Source organism: Bubalus kerabau, chromosome 10, assembly GCF_029407905.1.
Source record: "Bubalus kerabau isolate K-KA32 ecotype Philippines breed swamp buffalo chromosome 10, PCC_UOA_SB_1v2, whole genome shotgun sequence".
In the NCBI taxonomy this organism is placed as follows: Eukaryota; Metazoa; Chordata; class Mammalia; order Artiodactyla; family Bovidae; genus Bubalus; species Bubalus kerabau.
This window is the reverse complement of record NC_073633.1, coordinates 43,032,847-43,049,760: the sequence shown is the minus strand read 5'-3', so window position 1 is coordinate 43,049,760 and position 16,914 is coordinate 43,032,847. Positions and strand designations below refer to the sequence as shown.

Sequence of the window (16,914 nt, the reverse complement as noted above, 5' to 3'; positions counted from 1 at the left end):
TTGATTGCATCCTTGTAGTGTTAACATGTTCCTCTATCCTCCACATTTCCTGTGAACTTGTAGTTAGACCTAGTGGCTCGATGAAATCCATGTTGTTATTGTTGCTGATGGAGTACATTGTCTTCATCCATTGTTTCCATAGGGCTTGTAAAATATTTCTGATTCTTTTATTCCTTCCAAATTTCTGAATTGGAATTATTCCACAGAATAGAATTTTATTTCATCAGCCATTTGTTCTCCTGAAATGATAGTTACTACAAGAAGGACAGGATAAAGACCTGATTTTTTTTTCCTGTTTATTTACCAATTTTCAAAATAACAAGTTATGCCCTTATGTGAATAGTGAGCTGTTTTTCTGTTTTGAGTATCACTATGAGATCATGGATTTTTCTGTTTTCTTTCAATCCATTGCAGTTATTATTCTTTTTACGCTAAAATTTCCACTTCTTTTGACTGGTGGAAGCCCTTTTAAATTGGCTGCTTGTCCTCCTGATGTAACTTTAGTGTTCTTTTATGTGACTAGCTTACTGACATAGTACATGTTCCAGGCTTGCCTTGAACTTTCTTTCCCTGCACCAGAGTTGGAATCAGGAACCCTTTTTCTCCAAGAAACCTTTATATTGGGAAAAAATTGAGATCGTGGTGTGGGGACTAGGACACCAATTACTGTTGGACCAACAGACTTCTTTCAGTAGGTTTTAATATTACTAGATATTACCTAGTTTATTCTTATATGCACTTTTCAATTTGTTTACATTTATTTTAGGCAAAATGTATTTTGTACATTTAAACTCAACATACTATGCTTAGTAGCAGAGTGATAGTAGAACGTGGCTTTGTATTTTGTGATACTGTACATTTGTAAATGGAGTTGTGGGAGAATAGGATAACATTAACTCTTCTATTTCTGGTTATCATTTTAATAAATTATTTTTTTGGTAAGAAAAAGAATTATTAAGATTCTGGAATAATTTGTTAAAGAGTGTTATAAATACTAGTTGGTAAAGTCATCTTTGGGTGACTAAGGTTTAGATTCTCAAAACTATGATATAGATGTTTAGTTCTTCATTGTTACAAGAGACAGTCACTTGGATCTTCCAGAAAATGGTTTATATTTGGTTTTGAAGTTGTTGTTTTTTTTTTTTTTTTAATCTTTGCATATAGGTGGTGTGATGTGGAAATTCAGAATATTATAAAATGACTAAAATTTATCCTCATATCTTTTCATCAAAGGAAGTCTTCCTAAGATCTTGAGAAGTTTATATTTTGTTTACTTGCTTCCATTTGAAACAAGTGGTGGTTTAGTTCTAAGTCGTCTCTGACTCTTGTGACCCCGTGGACTATAGCCTGCCAGGCTTCTTTGTCCATGGGATTTCCCAGGCAAGAATATTGGAGTGGATTGCCATTTCCTTCTACACACACACACACACACACCCCCGCCCCTCCCAGTAATCCTGTGTCTTCCCTCCATAATGTGTTTAATAAAGTTTGTTGTACTTCCATTTCCTTCTATACACACACACAGACACAGACACACACCACTAATCCTTATGTGTCTTCCCTCTATGATGTGTTCAATCTAATGAAGTTTGTTGTACTTCCATTTCCTTCTACACACACACACACACACACACACACACACACACACACACACCACTAATCCTTATGTGTCTTACCTCCATGATGTGTTCAATCTAATGAAGTTTATTGAACTTAAAACTAGAAAATTGCCCAGCCTTTCTATCCCATTTTAGCTCTTCATGCTGTAAATGATCAATATCATCTTATCTCTTGTGCCTTTTCAAAGCACTAAATTAAGTAAAACTGAGGTTTTTCTCTTTATGTATTTACCTTGGATGAGAAAGTAATTAATTTAAAGCTTCTTTAAATATTTAAACATTTTTCTCCTCCAGATCTTCTAAAGGCAAGTGAAGATCCTATTGATATCAAATAGAGTAAATACCACTGTTATAACCAAGTAATTTTTTCCTCAGTTGAACTAGGAATTTTTCTTTCCCCATATAAATGCAGGGGAAAACTGTGTTTCCCTTACAGCCCAAAAAGAGATTGTGATCTTTGTTTTGACTTGTGGGAACTTTTTTTTAAACCCTGGAATATTGGTCCTGAATTTTATTTTTGCTTTGGAGACTGAAGAGCACAAGCTGAAAGTTGAGATGAAAGCTTACTACTACAGAAGATCAGCTCTACCTCTTCTGCGTTCCCTGCTTGAAGTCTTCAGTTGCTGCTGTAAAATGTGACTCCTTTCTTCCCCCAGTCATAAGAATATAAGGAATATGTGATTTCTGGATTAGACCCCCTGATCTGTTCAGTATAGAATGTCTGTGAAAGTTATTCCAAATTTGCTTGCCCTCTCTGAGTTTGTGTTCCATCAGTTCAGTTCAGTTCAATCGCTCAGTCGTGTCCGCCTCTTTGCAACACCATGAACTGCAGCACGCCAGGCCTCCCTGTCCATCACCAACTCCCAGAGTCCACCCAAACCCATGTCCGTTGAGTCCGTGATGCCATCCAGCCATCTCATCCTCTGTCCTCCCCTTCTCCTCCTGCCCTCAATCTTTCCCAGCATCAGGGTCTTTTCCAGTGAGTCAGCTCTTCGCATGGGGTGGCCAAAGTATTGGAGTTTCAGCTTCAACATCAGTCCTTCCAATGAACACCCAGGACTGATCTCCTTTAGGATGGACTGCTTGGATCTCTTTGCAGTCCGAGGGACTCTCAAGAGTCTTCTCCAATACCATAGTTCAAAAGCATCAATTCTTCAGCACTCAGCTTTCTTCACAGTCCAACTCTCACATCCATACATGACCACTGGAAAAACCATAGCCTTGACTAGATGGACCTTTGTTGGCAAAGTATTGTCTCTGCTTTTTAATATGCTGTTCAGGTTGGTCATAACTTTCCTTCCAAGGAGTAAGTGTCTTTTAATTTCATGGCTGCAGTCACCATCTGCAGTGATTTTGGAGCCCAGAAAAATAAAGTCAGCCACTGTTTCCCTATCTGTTTCCCATGAAGTGATGGAACCGGATGCCATGATCTTAGTTTTCTGAATATTGAGCTTTAAGCCAACTTTTTCACTCGCCTGTTTACTTTCATCAGAAGCTCTTTAGTTCCTCTTCACTTTCTGCCATAAGGGTGGTATCATCTACCTATCTGAGGTTATTGATATTTCTCCCGGCAATCTTGATTCCAGCTTGTGCTTCCTCCAGCCCAGTGTTTCTCATGATATACTCTGCATCTAAGTTAAATAAGCAGGGTGACAATATACAGCCTTGACATACTCCTTTTCCTCTTTGGAACCAGTCTGTTGTTCCGTGTCCAGTTCTAACTCTTGCTTCTTGACTTGCATACAGGTTTTCCAAGAGGCAGGTCAGGTGGTCTGCCCCTGGCAAAGGTCTTGAGGAAGGAGGTTTGGCATACACAAAGGCGGGATCGAGCCTCAGGAGTCTCCCTGGAAATTCTCGAGCATCTACCCCCAAAACCAGAGTCTGCCTACTTTCTGCTTTGTGCTTTCACCTACACCTTTGACTTTACGGGGGGCTGTCCCCCACTACCTCTCTCTGAAAAAAGAGTTAGCTTACAGCTCCAGTTAATAATTCCTGGGTGTGACAGTGTTTCAACCTACAAACTCCTTTGGAAGTCCTCTAGCCTGCCTGAATAGGTTTTTTCCGGCAGCATGTGATTGTTCAGAGCCTCCCAACGGTGAGAGGCAGGAGATGTTCTAAACTGTTTAAACACAGATTCCTTTGAGTAGTTAAAAGATTGATTAGAAATTGTATTGGTGAAGGGTTTTTCACTTGTTGGGCCAATGTTTGCTGCTAAGTCTCCATATCCCTTACCCACTGTGTCCTTGACAGTGTATTGATTGATATAATGGGTGTATTGAAATGTAAGTAGTAGCCTCAATGTTTGTAACCTTGTACCCTTGAGTTAATTCTTTTCTTGATTGAGCCCACCTCACCTTTGCCCTATAGGAATGCAGCTTTATCCAATGCTTTTTGGAGGCTGGCGCCTGACTTTAGAATAATCACCTTTAGAGAAAAATAAGTTTCTTAAAATGTTAACAGGCCTCCTGGCCAGAAGATGATGTAAATCACCTAAACTTTTGCATATGATATGTTTGAAAGCCTGGCTTCGATAAGGATCAGGAACTGCTGTCTTTGCATGACTCTACCCCTTCCCCCATTATCCTCTATGCACAACTTAAGGTATAAAACTACTTTGGAAAATAAAGTATGCCCTTTTCTGTTCACCGAAATTTGGTCTCCCCATGTCGTTCGTTCTTTCACCTTCTAGCTGAACTTTTCCTCTGAGGCAGGGAAGCTCGTCAAGCCTACTAATTTTGCCTGGGCTTCTAAGATCTGACCGCGGAGGCCTTAGTGTCTCCTCTCCTTCGGGAGAACGGGAGGACGCCTGCGGCCTTCGTAGGTGATGTAAATTCCCTGCGTTGGAATTTTATTCAGCCTCTTTTCTTCACTGAATTTCTTCGCTGAGCTATCCTTATTTCACCACTCTTTATATCCTTAATAAACGTTTAATTAAGCAGTTGTTTCCTGATTTTCGCTGACGCCGTCCCCGCTTCGAATTCCCTGGATCCACCAGGGCTGGACCCCGGCAGTCTGGTATTCCCATCTCTTTCAGAATTTTCCACAGTTTATTTTGATCCACAGAGTCAAAGGCTTTGGCATAGTCAATAAAGCAGAAATAGATGTTTTTCTGGAACTCTCTTGCTTTTTCGATGATCCAGCGGATGTTGGCAATTTGATCTCTGGTTCCTCTGCCTTTTCTAAAACTAGCTTGAACATCTGGAAGTTCCAGTTCATGTATTGCTGAAGCCTGGCTTGGAGAATTTTGAGCATTACTTTACTAGCGTGTGAGATGATGCAATTGTGCGGTAGTTTGAGCATTCTTTGGCATTGCCTTTCTTTGGGATTGGAATGAAAACTGACCTTTTCCAGTCCTGTGGCCACGACTGAGTTTTCCAAATTTGCTGGCATATTGAGTGTAGCACTTTCACAGCATCATCTTTTAGGATTTGAAATAGCTTAACTGGAATTCCATCCCCTCCAATAGTTTTGTTCATATTGATGCTTCCTAAGACCCACTTGACTTCACATTCCAGGATGTCTGTCTCTAGGTGAGTGATCACACCATCGTGATTATCTGGGTCATGAAGATTTTTTTTTGTATAGTTCTTGTGTGTATTCTTGCCACCTCTTCTTAATATCTTCTGCTTCTGTTAGGTCCCTACCATTTCTGTCCTTTATTGAGCCCGTCTTTGCATAAAATGTTCCCTTGGTATCTCTGATTTTCTTGAAGAGATCTCTAGTCTTTCCCATTCTATTGTTTTCCTCTCTTTCTTTGCATTGATCTCTGAGGAAGGCTTTCTTACCTCTCCTTGCTATTCTTTGGAACTCTGCATTCAGATGCTTATATCTTTCCTTTTCCCCTTTGCTTTTCGCTTTCCTTCTTCTGTGCCATCAGATATGGGTATGTTAGAAGATCTCAAATAACTTCTTTTGTGAGAGAGCATAGTAGTCAGACTTGGGGACCTAAAGATTAGGGATAACACCTTACCTCTCATTACATCTTTTAATCTTTAAAAAACCTTTCATCTGCCATTTTGTTCATTTTACCTAGTAATTTTTTCCCCTTAAAGTAACTTTTGTTTGCCCTAGTTAAGGTTTATCTTTTCTATCAAGGGATGTTAGGAGATCATTGAGAACTTCAACTGTTCAACCTGTCCATTTAAGTATATCCCAACTTGGAAGATTTAGCTTCATCTGGCAGTTTAAGGATTTGTTTATTCATTACTCTATTTGGGTTTAGAAAAATGATATTTAAGAAATAGAGTAGGTCTAGATTATTTAAAGGAGCAGAGATTAATTTCCTTGAAAGAGAATATAATATATATAAATATACATATTTATATGTGCTTTATATGCACAAAGAAAGTCTGCAATTGTATAGAACTCAAGAAGCCATTAAGCCATTGGGAATGGCTATGTTTGTGTATTGGAATTAGAGGGACCAGGAGAGGAGAGACTCTTTTCCCTTTATACCCTTCAGTGCTTAAGAAATTGAGAAAAATAGGCAAACATTTCTTTTTATAGCAAAAGTATAATTAAATGATAATAAATATCTTTAAAATCCATTTTTACTCTTTATCTTTTCTCAGATTTCTAAATGCTTGAACATACCTGGTAAATTTGTGCAGTATAGCGTAGTGTAATTAAAATCAGCTGTTTTTTGTTGTGACCCTTCTTTATAAATGATTAATAACATCTTATTTGTAGGAAGATCTGTAACTGTTTGAGTGCTTACTATATGCTAGGAACAGTGCTCCTGAATGGTAGGCTCATACATATCTTATTTTAATGTCTTATATCTATATCATATTTAACTTTTGCATATGTTCTCCTTCCATTTTTTTTTTAAACCCTTTTTAAGAGTGTAAGTGTTCATGGTAAAAGAATTTAAAATCAAATAGAAGAGTACTGTAAAAAGTAAAAGGTTTTTTCCCTTAGGACTTTCACTCTCCTCTCTAACCACTATTACTGGTTTCTTTTGTTTTTTCCTGAAACATTCAATACATATTTAATCTATCCATATGTCTGTGTACATGAATATATACATATATATGTTATATAGAATCATAATAAGATAGAAATTAATATAATCATATGATTTATGGATATATGATATGTAATCATTTGATTATATATGATGTGTATCATAACATTGTATGTATGTGTGCATGTCTGTATGTGCATGTATGTGTATAAAATCTCCCTCCCTACCCATAACCCCCAACCACATGTGGAGTCATACTGTAAATACTGTTCTCCAACTTGATGAGACCCCCCCCACTTAGAGTCAGACAATAAGATTCATTTTCTATGCACTTTTATGTTCTGCAGAGGTGTAATCCTTCAAGAAAATCATGTCACTCCCTGTCCATTGCTAAAACACTTCAGGGCCTTCCTTTACTTTCTTTATACCCACTTTAAATTAACATGGCACACAAAACCTTGAGTTGATATCTGCTTGCTTTCCTGTACTGTTTTCTTGAAACTGTTGGGCTTACACTTAGTGTTGGTCATCCTGAACTGTTTTTCAATTTCTTTAACACTTTATAGCTTCTCAAGTGCACTGGGCTTTCTCTGAGTCATACTTTCAATAAATCTTTTTTTTTTCCTTCTTTTAAAAATTTTATAACAGTCCTACTATTCACAAAAATCCACAGGTAAAATAAGATTTAGAGAAGTAAAGCAAAGTATAATTAAGAAGTTCACTTTTTTCCTAATAATTGAATAGCCAAAAGTATATATGCTTAAAATAATGTGATCCTGTTAAGTTGCTTGTTCCCTTTTCCTCAGTAGGATTATTACAGGATATATTTACTTTAAAATTTTAATTTCTTATGATCAAATTTAACAAGTAGTTGAGTCAGTCAGTTCTACAAAGTTTGTTATGAGAAGCAGTAGTCCAGGTTCTGGTTCCAGATAAGATGGAGTAAGCACACTTCACCCTGTCTTTCCCACTGAATGCAGCTGTAAGACCTGGACAGAATGCTTGGAGTGGCTATTTGAGGACTCTGAAAAATAAATAGTAGGAGGCAGATTGGGGAAGAAGACCAGAATTCAAAGTACTACTGAACCGTCGGTGAGTTTACCATTTTTTTTCTTCCAGTATGCCCCAGCCTGAACTTAATGTATCCTGAAACTTGGACGTGAGCATTATTAACATGGACAGAAAAAGCACCAGGAGAATCCCATTAGTTCTGACCCAAGGAAGAGGAAAGACGTCTCCTAATACTCAGAATGTGGCAATCCTACATCCTTCTCTTTTTTCTTTTTTTCCGCCTTTTTCTTCATTCTCTTGCACCCCAGGCCTCAAGCAGTCCTGGGCAGTGGCGTCAGTGGGGCAGGCAGGAGCCTGAATCTCAGAAGGATAGGAACCTTCCTCTCAGATTGGAGGAGCTGTGGTCTCAAGAGAGTGGGGCAAGTCCCATTGCTTTTTGTTTCCCTTTGCTCTTCTGTTGCTTGGCCCTGATGTGGGCATGGTTATGGGAAGTATATGGAAGAATAGGGCTAATGAAGCCCCAGCTTTCTGCAGGAAGCTGAAAAAGGGAAGCCCCAGGAATCCAGAGGATTGCAGGTGAATGAGAAGCTTGGGAAAGTGACCACTTAAAATTACTCACAGACTCCTGAGCTGACTTCCAAGCTGTGCGTTCTTGAGTGTGATCCTGAATGGCACACTGAGGACCAAATTATGGGATAGACCACTCCCAAGCCCCAAACTGGACACTGCGTGGGACAGTTATGGAACACATTCAGTATGACTTCAAAGGCTTTGCACACTAAACTGAAATTGGACATGCAGGCTACAGAAGGATGGTCAAAATTTGAAATGTGAACCCAGCTGGGTCAATTACTGGCTAAACTAAAAACACCAGCACTCTTGGTGGGACTTAAATAGGAGCCAGATTCTCAAAAGATTATATTCAAAATGTCCAGAATACAATCTTGGATTACTCAGCTTAAAAAGAACCTGTGAAATCTGCACTCACTTGGGAAAAGGCAGAAAAGAGATGCCAGTGCCAGGATCACAGATGTTAAAATTATCTCAAAAGGACTTAAAATCATATTATGACCATATTCTAGGAATGAGTGGGAAGATAGAAAGTCTCAGCAAAGAAATAGAAGATGTAAAGAAGAACTAAATGGAAATTTTAGAATTGAGAAATACAATAATGAAAATGAAAAGCTCACTGACCGGGCTTGATAGCAGAGAGGACATGACATAATAAGTCAGTCAAGTTAAATAAATAGAAATGATCCAATTTGAAAAACAGAGAAAAAAATAAATAAGTGCCTCAGAAATCCTGAAACTCTCATAAGGTCTAACATTTGTGTTGTCAGAGACCCAGAATGTGAAGATAATGGTTCTGGTATGGCAAAAATATTTGAAGAAATAATGACATACTGATTAGAAAGGAAGAAATAAAACTGTCTCTATTTATGCAGATAGTGTGATTATATTTATAAAATCCCAAGGAATCCAGAAAAAAATAACTGGAATACATGAGTTTAGTAAGTGGTTCAAGGTTAGCCCACACACAAAAAATCATATTTCTGTGTACTAGTAATAAATAATTGAAAATGGAATATTAAAAAAATCCATTTATAGTAGCTCTCCCAAAATGAAATACTTAGGTATCAATGTAGCAAAATAACTATGAGAGCTTTATGGTGAAAATGTAAAATCCTTATTTTTAAAACTTCTTTAATTTTTATTTATTTTAAAAATTTATTTATTTTTAATTGAGGATAATTGCTTTATAGTATTGTGTTGGTTTCTGCCAAACATCAACATGAATCAGCTATAGGTATACATATGTCCCCTCCTAATTTATTTTTAAAAAAAAAAATTTAAATAAATAGAAAGACATGTTGTATTCATGAATTGTAAAATTCACTATACTTAAGACATCAATTTTCCTCAAGTTGATTTATAGATTTGAAGCAATAACAATAGCAACAATTGGTTTCTCATGATAGAGAAACCAATTTTAGAATTTTTATAGAAAGACAAAGGACCTAGAATATCTAAAACAATTTTAAAAAATAAAAATGTTGGAAAAATCAAGCTACATGATTTTAAAACTTAGTACAAAGCTACCACAGTCAACACTGTGGTGAAGGAATAGACATATAGATCACCAAACTAGAATAGATTCCAGAAATAGACTCATAGAAATATGGCCAATAATGTTTAACAACGTTGCAAAGTGGAAAAATAATAGCACTTTTGATAAATGGTGTTGGAACAGTGGGACATACAAATACCAAAATAGTGAACCTTGACCTAAACTACACACATTATACAAAAATGAACTTGAAAAGTACCACACATCCAAATGTGAAATATAAACCTATCCAGTTTTTAGAAGCAAACACAGAAAATCTTTGTGAGCTGGCTGTAAGCAAGAAGTTCTTTTACATGACACCAAAATCATGATGGAAAAGAAGAAGCTGATGAATTGGACTGAATCAAATTAAGTATTTTGCTTGTGAAGACACTATTAAGAGAATGAAAAGACAGATTATAGACCAGGAGAAAATACTTGCAAATCACATATCTGTAAAGGACTTATATTCAGAATATTTAAAAACTTCAAAAACTCAACAATGAGAAAATAATCCAATTAAAAATCTTTAATGGGCTTTGGGAGAGGATATAGAATGGAAAATCAGCTCAGCAAAAGATGCTTAGAATCATTAGCCATTTTGTTTTTCTTCAGTTGCAAAGTCATGTCTGACTCTTTGCGACCCCATGGACTGCAGCATGCCAGGCTTCCCTGTCCACTATCTCCCTGAGTTTGCTTAAACTTATGTCCATTGAGTTGGTTATGCTATTTAAACATCTCATCCTCTGCCACCCTTGTCTCCTTTTGCCTTCAGTCTTTCCTGGCATCAGGATCTTTTCCCATAAGTGGGCTCTCCTCATGAGGTGACCAAAGTATTGGAGCTTCAGCATCATTCCTTCCAATGAATGTTCAGGGTTGATTTCTTTTAGGATTAACTAGTTTGATCTCCTTGCTGTCCAAGGAACTCTTAAGATCTTCTCCAGCACCACAGTTCAAAAGCATGAAGTCTTCGATGATCAGCCTTCTTTATGGTCCAACTCTCACATCCATACATGACTACTGGAAAAACCATAGCTTTGACTATATAGACCTTAGTTGGCAAAGTGATGTCTCTGTTCTTTAATATGTTGTCAAGGTTTGCCATAGCTTTCCTTCCATGGAGCAAGCATCTTTTGCTGATAGCTCAGTTGGTAAAGAATCTGCCTCCAATGCAGGAGACCCTGGTTCAGTTCCTGAGTCAGGAAGATCCGCTGGAGAAGGGATAGGCTACTCACTCCGGTATTCTTGGGCTTCCCTGTGGCTCAACTGGTAAAGAATCTGCCTGTAATGCAGGAGTCCTGGGTTCAATCCCTGGGTTGGGAAGATCCCCTGGAGAAGGGAAAGGCTACCCACTCCAGTATTCTGGCCTAGAGAATTCCATGAACCACTCCACGGGATGGCAAACAGTTGGACTGTTTGCTGAAACGACTGAGCGACTTTACTTTCACACTTTACTTCCAAGGAGCAAGCGTCTCTTAATTTCCTGGCTGCAGTCACTGTCTGCAGGGATTTTGGAGCCCAAGAAAATGAAATCTGTCTGCTTCCACTTTTTCCCCATCTATTTGCCATTAAGTGATGGGACTGGATGCCATGATCTTAGTTTTCTGAATATTGAGTTTTAAGCCAGCTTTTTCACTCTCCTCTTTAACCCTCAAGAGGCTCTTTAATTCCTGTTCACTTTCTGCAGTTAGAATGGTATCATCTGCATAACTGAGGTTGTTGATATTTCTCCCAGCAGTCTTGATTCCAGCTTTTGATTCATCCAGCCCAGCATTTTGCATGATGTATTCTGCATATAAGTTAAATAAACAGGGTGGCAATAGACAGCTTTGTCCTACCGCTGTCCAGTTTTGAAGCAGTCTGTTCCATGTTTGGTTCTAACTGTTGCCTCTTGACCTGCATACAGCTTTCTCAGGAGACAGGTATGGTGGTCTGGTATTCCCACCTTTTTAAGAATTTCCCACAATTTGTTGTGATCCACACAGTAAAAGGCTTTCGAGTAGTCAATGAAGTAGATATTTTTCTGGAATTCCCTTCCTTTCTCTATGATCCAGTGATTGTTGGCAATTTGATCTCTGGTTCTTCTGCCTTTCCTAAGCCCAGCTTGTACATCTGAAAGTTCTCGGTTCACATACTTTTGAAGCCTAGCTTGAAGGAGTTTAAGCATAATCTCGTACTAGCATGAGAAATGAGTGCAATTATCCAGTAATTTGAAGTCTTTGGCACTACCCTTCTTTGGGATTGGAATGAAAACTGACCTTTTCCTATCCTGTGGCCACTGTTGAGTTTTTCAAATTTGCTGACATATTGAGTGCAGCACTTTAACAGCATCATCTTTTAAGATTTGAAATAGCTCAGCTGGAATTCTATCACCTCCACTAGCTTTGTTTGTAGTAATGCTTCCTAAGGCCCACTTGACTTCACACTCCAGGATGTCTGACTCTAGGTGCCTGACCACATCATCGTTGTTATCCAAGTCATTAAGACCTTTTTTGTATAGTTCTTCTGTGTATTCTTGCCATATCCTCTTAATCTCTTCTGCCTCTGTTAGGTCCTTACCATTTCTGTCCTTAATCATGTCCATCCTTGCATGAAATGTTCCCTTGATAACTCTAGTTTTCTTGATGAGATCTCTTGTCTTTCCCATTCTATTGTTTTCCTCTATTTCTTCACACTATTCAGAAGTCCCTCTTATTTCTCCTTGCTCTTCTCTGAAACTCTTCATTCAATTGTATATATTCCTTGCTTTTTGCTTCTCTTCTTTCCTCAGCTATTTGAGAAGTCTCCTCTGACAACCCACTTTGCCATCTTGAATTTCTTTTTCTTTGAGATGGTTTTGGTCACTGCTTCCTATATAGTGTTATGAACCTCTGTCCATAGTTCTTCAGACACTTTTTTTTTAACAGATCTGATCCCTTGAATCTATTTATCATCTCCACTGTATAATCATAAGGGACTTGAATCAGGTCATAGCTGAATGGCTTATTGGTTTTCCTACTTTCTTCAATTTAAGCCTGGATTTTGCAATAAGGAGTTCGTGATCTGAGCCACAGTCAGCTCCAGGTCTTGTTTTTGCTGACTCTGTAGAGCTTCATTTTCAGCTGCAAAGAATACAATCAATCTGATTTGGATATTGACCATCTGTGACGTCCATGTGTAGAGTCATCTCTTGTGCCATTGGAAAAGATTGTTTGCTATGACCAATGTGGTTCTCTTGACAAACCGTTAGCCTTTGCCCTGCATCATTTTGTCCTCCAAGGCCAACTGCTGCATTTCAGACTCTTTGTTGGCTATGAGGCCTACTCCATTCCTTCTAAGGGATTCTTACCCACAGTAGATACAATGGTCATCTGAATTAAATTCACCCATTCCTGTCCATCTTAGTTCACTGATTCCCAAGATGTCGATGTTCACTCTTGCCATCTCCTGCTTGACTACATCCAGTTTTCCTCGATTCGTGTACCTAACGTTAAAGGTTCCTATGCAGTGTTGCTCTTTACAGCATTGGACTTTACTTTCAGCACCAGACATGTCCACAACTGAGTGTCATTTCTGCTTTGGCCCAGATGCTTCATTCTTTTTGAAGCTGTTAGTAATTGCTCTCTGCAGTTCTCCAGTAGCATATTAGTCACCTTCCAAGCTGGGTGGCCCATCTTCTGGTGTCATATCTTTTTGCAGTTTCATACTGTTCATGGGGTCTCATGGCAAGAATACTGGAGTGAGTTGCTGTTTCCTTCTCCTAAGCATCTTTCCAACCCACGGGTCGAACCCACATCTCCTGCACTGGCAGGTGGATTTTTTACCACTGAGCCACCTGGGGTAGTGGTCTCCTAATTTTTTATCTTTTCTCTCCTTTTTAAAACATATGTTGGTTTATACATTTTTGTTATACTTTAGTACATTTAAAAAATAGGATGAGGAAATCATGCTCATTTTTTTTTTCATTAGAATCATAAAAGCCTGCTAGTTTTAAGTTGGCTATTGTGGTAGGATAGTCTTGTTTAAATGATGAAATTCCCTGTGATGGCTATCTGGACTGAAGAGTCTAGAAACTTCTTTTGCCTTTGGCTCCTGATGAGCTACTGAGAACCTAAGGGTTATTAGATGGGCATCCTCATGAACACTGGTAGGAGCTTTATTCCTTAGACTTCTTGTCTCAGTTACTTTTCTGTGGGACTTGGCTTAGAAGACACCCTCCTGTCTTTTTGTATCACTGTCAAGTTAACTCAGTCAAGCTGCACGCTCTGTGATGCATTCTTATCTAATTTCTTGCTTTCTCTGTAATGCTTATTCTTTGTTTTTATAAGCTATAATTTGATCTGTACTGCCCATATTGGTCTTATAATACATTTATTGCTTTCAATAAGATTGTAAAGTCTTTGAGGATAGGACCTATACTATGTATTTTTCTATCTCCCATTGGTGTGGATATTTCATGAGTTATTATTAGGGTAGATTTGGTTTGGTTTTGGTGAGGAGTGGGTAAATATGAGGAGTAAATGATAGATGGATAAGGAAGCTAATTTTGTTGTATTCTTAGCAGTCTAACTGTCCAGCTTTGCAGAATCCCCTTATTTGCTAATTTGTAACTGACCTGGAGTTTGTTCTGTGAATTCCAGAGCATCCCCATTTAGTGGGTTAGGGATACTTTTAGCTCAGCTTTTCACTTTATTACTAAATGGCTTTTTTATTTAAAAAGAAAAATGATTGATGCCCTTTTTGATAGATTTACTTTCCTCTAGTAGAAAGTCATGTAAAATTACTTGCCTTTTGCAAGATATTAATATTTAACACTAGGATTCACAGGGAGCCCAGCCTGGTACTCTGTGATGACCTAGAGGGGTGGGATTGGGGGAAGGAAGGGACGCTCAAGAGGGAGATGATATATGTATAATTATGACTGATTTGTGTTGTTGTACAGCAGAAACCAACACAGCATTGTAAAGCAATTTTCCTCCAATTAAAAAATTTAAAAAAAATTTTATTGAGAAGTGGAGAGAAAAGTACAATCTGATGTAGTGAACTGGATGCCATCTACCCTTGAAGATTTCAGATTATTTTTATTGTTAATCCACTGCACCATTTGTGATTTGTTCAGTTTTTGAATTTCCAAAATACATTAGGACTCCAAAGAAATCTAATAACTCAAAAAAAAAATTAACATTAAGATGTAGACCACCACACCACCACCACCTGCCGAAGTTTTAAGCTCTTGAATTGAAACCAAAAGTGGTAGATGATCATCTGAAATCGTAAAAATAAAAATATTCTTTAGGTTATGTGCATTTCATTAAGCATATAGCATATCTCTTCCTTTAAGAACAAAAAGTATATAGTTAAGTTACTACTTCCCTTAGATAAATAGAAATCCTTTCTATATCACAGTTAAAATCTGTGTTTAACTAGTGAGGTCCTACTTTCCTATAATATCTTTACATATTACCTGTCTAATTAAGTTTACTTATGGTCTTTTTTGGCTGGAGATATCACTCATTGTTTCTCTTTTGCACAGAGCTTGGTGACAGACCTCAAACATTCCCTGTAGGGTTAGAGTAGTCAAAAGCTAGAAGATTTAAGAAAAAACTTCAGTGGTGATATTTCCAGTGGATAGTAAAGATCTGGCTTGCATGTTCAGACTTCCCTTTGTGTTTTAGCAGATTTCTAAGAGAAGACACATAAACAGAAAGTTAAAATTGGTTTGTTGATATATTTCCATCCTTTATTTTCTTGTGGTCAACAGCCTATGGTTCCTAGTGATCAGTGCTGACTTGCTGACTTCTCTTCTTTCTCTAGTTCCATCTGTGTACCAGACTCTATGTATTTATTTCTAGGGAACTCTTATTTTAATTTTCTTGTTTATTTTTTTCCCCCTCAGTGTCTGGCTAGGTGACTAACTTGCTAAATATCTGAAAATCTGATCCTGAGTTAATAATTTGTTGATATTACCTCCTATAGGGATATTTAGATTTTAAGAGTTGGATTTGATTTGAGGAGATGAGGTTGAGAGAAATAATGTGAACAAAAAATAAGGTAGAACATTTGTGAGGGAGAATAAAAAAAGAAACAACTTCATCAGAGTGTATAATTTATGTTAAACTGAAGGAAATGAGGTTTGGTAAGTAACGTAGAATGAATCTTGAAATCCAGGCTCACCATTTTAATCTAATCTCTTCAGGCATTATTGTTTATGGTTTCTTGAATAGGCAGATGATAAAAAGTTATTTTAGGGAGATTATCTAATGACTAGTGTGTGGGCAGTGACATTAGGGGACATGTTTGGCCTGGTCCACTGAAGTACAGTCAGATACGGCAGAATAGATGGCATCAGAGAGAGGCACATGCTAGGTGAGCCTGCTCAGTAGAGCCAAGATTTGAGTTTATATATGTTTCCTTCCAAAATTAGTGGTCAAAATTACTAAGCTTTAGTGATAGTAATAGGGAGCATATATTGTGTATTTATTCTGTACCAGTCAGTATATTAAGTATTAGAAATACCTTATTTAGCTGATTCCACTTGTGCAATAGCTCTTTGACATAAGTGCGGTTGTTATTCTTCATGTTGAGATTAAATAACTAGCTGGCAGGTGAAAAAGCTAATATTTAACTCAAGCAGTCTTGAGCACATGCAGTTTTCTTCCATGCCAAGCTGAAAGATTCAGAGGTGATATATGATGTAGTTATATTATAGTGGTTTCCTTTGCTGTGCAGAAACATTTTGATTTAATGTAATCTCACTTGTTTATTTTTGCATTTGCCATCTTTGCCCTTTGTTGTCAAGTCCAAAAAGTCATCTCCAAGGCTGATGTCAAGCAACTTACCCCTTGTGATCTGTTCTATGAGTTTTGTGGTTTCAAGTCTTACGGTCAAGTATTTAATCCATTTTGATGGATTGTTGATTTTTGATAGTTGATTTTTGTATATGGTATAAGATTGAGTCTGCTTTTCATTCCTTTGCATATGACTGTCCATCTGACACTCTTTTTCCCTGCAGTTATCTCTTCCATATTGTGAACTTTATCCTCATGTTGGTTTCTTTCACAGTTGAGAGACGATTGCCCATAGCAACTGGAAGGGGCCTATATTCAAATATAATATCTCTTGTAATTATATGAAGGTATTGAGTTTTGCTCTGATTATAACATCCCAGAAATAATTATACTTATTAGAGTAATATCATGCATTGATTGTCTCCAGTCTTGAATATCTAGTTT

The 16,914-nt window shown here is 37.6% G+C and overlaps 1 protein-coding gene across 8 annotated transcripts in view; it reads left to right on the top strand.

The window, feature by feature from the left end:
* The window catches only part of TTBK2 (tau tubulin kinase 2), a 132,270-nt gene that overhangs the window by 47,612 nt on the left and 67,744 nt on the right, over nt 1-16,914 (top strand). The window contains exon 2 of one of the 8 annotated variants that reach the window (XM_055537517.1): nt 7,566-7,677. The exons of the other annotated variants lie outside the window; for them this stretch is intronic. The gene's annotated coding sequence lies outside the window, so the exon portion shown is untranslated. The remainder of the gene's footprint in view (nt 1-7,565; nt 7,678-16,914) is intronic. 8 annotated transcript variants of the gene reach the window in all.